The following is a 4,741-nucleotide window of genomic DNA, read 5'->3' as shown; positions in this document are numbered from 1 at the left end:
GAGCAGCACTACAGGGGAAATGGAAAAAATATATTCACCTCAAGGTACAGGGCATGCAACTCTATTCTGGTCTGTTCTGCTTGGTGAGACCTCATCTCAAGTCATGTCCCCAGCTCTGGGTTCAAACAGGTTGAATGAAGTAGAATGGGTGCAGAGAAAGGTAGAAAGGTATGAAGAGAGATTGGAGGACCTGGGTAAGTTTCACCGGGAAAAAATGTAACCAAGCATGTGAGAAAGACCTTGAGGAACGGGGTGAAGAGATGCTGAAAAGGGAGCAGGCAGATAAGAGGCGGCTTAGCCCACAGCTAGATAGTGGATGGAAAAAGAGGCTCAGAAGGGACCCTCCCTGGTTTCTCGGGCTGTAAAGGAGACGGGGGGGGGCGGAGAATTGGACTTTCAGACTTCCAAGATTCTGTCAATGTAGCCTTACAATAAAGTAGAATCAGTTCATCTGGTCGTGTTTCCTGTCTGGTCCACCTGGGAAGGCTGACACTACGTAGAGATTTTTTTTTAAGTAGCTAAAGATGGGTCATACAGACAGTGGGCTCCCCCTCGCGGGAAGCATTCAGGCAGAGTCAGGACAGCCATCTGATGGGGATGCTTTAATTCAAACTAGCCTCTTGTGGACGTGGCTTTCTAGGACTATCTAGCTATCATTTCTACAAAGCCATGTTCCATAGATATGGGGTACTGTTTCAGAATGATCTTGATAGACTGTTGGTCTGGGAAAAAGTATGCTTGACAGGGTTAAAGGGGAAGGCAACAGGTGTGGTGGATGGCAGAGCTTGGAAGAGCTACAGATTCTCCCGTCAGCCTTCCCAGGTGGACCAGACAAGAAACACAACCAGATGAGCTAATTCTACTTCATTGTAAGGTTAATTAACAGAATCTTGCAAGTCTGAAAGTACAAATCTCCCCCTGTCTCCCTTGCAGCCTGAGAAACTAGGGAGGGTCCCTCCTGAGCCTCTTTCTCCCCCCATTACGCAGCTGCGGGCTAAGCCCTCTCTTATCTGACCTCGGCAGCATCTCTTCACCCCATCTCCCAAGGTCATTCCCACCAACCATTACATCCCTAGAGTCGATCAAGGTGAGTCCTCTGGAGTCACTAGGCATCGTACTAAATCATACCACAAATCCATGGGGCAGGCCATTCTGCCTTCTTCCTCTCCACTCTGTTTTTGTGGGTTTAAGAAGCAGGATTCCTCTTACCTGAAGCTATCCAAGCAAGGAAGATCCAAGCCATTCCAGCCCGGTTCTGGAAGGCAGCAGGAGCAGAAGAGAAAGTGAAGGAGAAAGTAGATCTCACATGATGGATGGGCTGTGCCTGGGTTTTCCACAGGAAATCCCCGTTCATAATTCAAGGAAGAATTAGGGACTCCCACGATATCTTCAATGGCTGCTGTCAGAAGCAGAAGTGACGAACAGCCAAAAAAAAAACCCAACGGAGGCAGAGCTTCAAGAAGACTCTGCAATTCTGATAATTGTTTTTGCCAGCCTGGTAGTTTGAGGAAAGGGGAATTGGGTGATTCCAGAAAAGCACCCTTTTTCTGCACTGAAAATATTGAGAATCAGCCTCATGATTGGGAAGGTTTTTGCCTGGTAGGACAAAGCAATCTAGCAGGATTAGAACCTGGGGGAGGGGGGAATCAGCCCAAATAAGAGTAAATAAAGGGGGAATAAAGTTATTAAAACCTTGTTATTAAGGAAAGTAAAAGGGTCTGGAATTCTGTCTGAAGAAAATACAAATTGTTGAGAGTTCAACATGGGTGGAGAAAACAGCAAATGAGAAAAAAGTGGCTGTATTCTAACACGGGGCTGATGATTTGTTCTGCAGTGGGGTGGATCCTTTGCTTTCAACGGGGTCAGAAAGAAATTGTCTGCAAAAAAAAAATGGACGGGATGGGATGTGCAGACTTCTGGCTTATGCCCCATTTTTCTCTAATGCTTTCCCTTGTTTACATCCCAAATTTCTTAACGCGGTGGCTAAACACTCTGACTGCCCTAAGGGACAGGCTGCCTTCTTCTTCCTAGCAAATACATCTGCGAGAAACGGGGGAAAGTTTGCAAAATTTTGTTCAACGGTAACATCGGGCATCAGTTAGATTTGACGGACTATCCAGTTAGTCATAGATTTGACCTTTTAATATTTTAGTGACCTTATGAGTTTTGGTGTCTGTTCTATTGTATGCAGTTTTGATCGACAACGGTCAATAAATCTGTTCTGATCTGCTTGGATAGGATTAGTGTGATGGTTCTCGAGGTACCTGGATCCCCATGATTTGGGCTTTGTGGGGGTCAAAATCTTCCTTAGAGCTTCTACTTCTGAATATCACTCGGACGATTCTTATGCAAAGCTTCCCTTGTGCCAAATTTCAGCAACTCTTAACGGCTAACTAACTTGAAACAAAATTCAAGTCTTCCACCTGGCTAGGGAGCATGGGACAGAAAATCTAGCCGTACCACCAGCTTTCTTCAAAGTTTACTAAGTCACTTCCTTTTGGCAGGGAGCCTGCTGTGTAATACAGTTTACCACATGTGAATCTGTTGCACACGGCCAGCGAGGAAGGAGGAAAGAAAAAAAGTGGCATCAGCAGGATCCAGTAAAAACTCTTTGTATTCAGAGGAAATGGTTGATATTCAGCGGGAATTGTTTGTGGAACTGCCTCAGTCAGGTGCAGTCTATCTTAGCAGCAGAAGGCATCTATGGGGAAGGGAGCACTGGATCTTGGAGGAGGGGGAAAGGTCGATAGATAGATGACAGATAGATGGTATGATAGATGATATAAATAGTTAGGTGATAGATAATGATAGATGATAGATGATGTTAGTAGATAGATAGCTAGATGATAGATGACAATGGATGATCGTCATCTATCATTAGCTATCATCTATCTATATCTATTTATATCATCTATCATCTATCATTATCTATCGTGTCTATCATGATAGATAGAGATAGATAATGATAGTTGATAGAGATATAGAGAGACAGATACAGATAGATAGCATATATAAACTGGAGATAGAGGTAGATAGATAATAATGGATGATTGATAGATGACAGATAATGATAGATAGATAGATAGATAGATAGATAGATAGATAGATAGAGATAGCATATATATGATAGATAGATAGATAGATAGATAGATAGATAGATAGATAGAATATATATAAACTGGATGTAAATCAAATGCACAACCCAGAAATCAACACAATGGCCCTTTCAATTTGGGTGAGTTGTTGTAAACTAACTGTTCACCCCACCCTTTCCCTCCCGCTCCCCCAGCTTCTTACTTTAAATCTCTTCACCCCTCTCTTCCACGCAGGCCTACTGTACGTGCATTCACACACGTGAAAGACAGGTAGGAACTGAATAAAATACCTGTTTTTCTGCAGGCTGGTTCATAACAATATTGCACCGGAAGAACGTTTGTGTTTGAGAAAGGCTGCGGTGAATGTCTTCCATCAGATTGTCTGGACGCCAACACGCTCTGCGCTGAAAGTTAGCTGAAGTTAAGAAATCCACCCCCCCCACACACACCTTTCTGTTTTGAAGCCTTATCAATTAACTGGAGGTATAAGGGTCCGTGTTCAGCTAAATCAAGAGACCGTCATCCCCTCACCCTGAGAAATAAAGACAGCCATTCTGCTAAAGCCAGCTAAACAGTGTGGAGATTTAGGCCAGCAGCCTTAATAAAAATAATAAGAGGTAGTGATGAGGAACATAATACTAGGTCACGACTGAGCCAAAACCAACAGCAGAGTAAGTACAATAACTAACCCAGATTGAAAGGGCCTCTGTGTTGATTTTGGGTTGTGTATTTGATTTGCATCCTGTTTATATATATGCTAGCTAGCTCTCTTTCTATCTCCCTATCATCTATCCCTCCATCCCTCTCTCTCCATCTCTCCATCACTCCCGTCCATCATCAAAAGTACCGCCTTCTTTTCTCAAAAGCTGCTTCATTGCCCTGGTGTCCCTCCAAGGCTCTATTTCTACTATCCCCCAAACTGATCACGGACTTGCGCAAAGCAGGATAGGAAGAAAGGACCCGTCTCCAAGCTGTGTCAACGCTGCTGACTGTGTTGTTTCCCTTGGCTGCTCTGTATTTTAAATGTTGTACTTAATTTTTGTATTTAGGATGTAGCCGTTTTCATTCTGTTCTTTGCTGCTCGCTGCCCAAAGTCCCTTGTTGAGATGGGTGGCTTTAGAAATTGATTAAATAAATAAAATAAATAAGGGTATTGGTGCATTTGAATTTTGGCGTTGGAGAAAACTCCCGAGACCGCCACGAACAGCCAAGAAAACAACCGATGGATCATTGAACAAATTGATCCAGAGTTCTCTCTCAAGGTACAAATGACCGGGCTCAAATTATCCTACTTCGGACACATTGTACAAAGGCCCAGCTCTCTGGAGGAGGCTCTGATGCTGGGAAAGGTGGAAGGAAAGGGAAGAAGAGGACGACCAGCAGCAAGATGGATGGACTCAGATACAGTGGCCATGGGGAACCATTGGGAGACCTGAAAGACCAAGTTAGGGATGGACCGTCATGGAGAAAATCTATGTGGTCACTAAGAGTCGACAAGGACTTCTTGGCACATCATTAAGTCAATCAGATTGATCAACCAATGTACCTTTGTTTTCTTCCTTCATCTTTTTGGGGAATCCTTCTTCCCTCCACCCAAGACATCATTTTATTTTATTTTATTTTATTTTCTTCTAGGCACTCTGTGC

Source organism: Candoia aspera, chromosome 17, assembly GCF_035149785.1.
Source record: "Candoia aspera isolate rCanAsp1 chromosome 17, rCanAsp1.hap2, whole genome shotgun sequence".
Lineage (NCBI taxonomy): Eukaryota > Metazoa > Chordata > Lepidosauria > Squamata > Boidae > Candoia > Candoia aspera.
The sequence above is the reverse complement of the archived record's forward strand: the minus strand, read 5'-3'. Positions refer to the sequence as shown.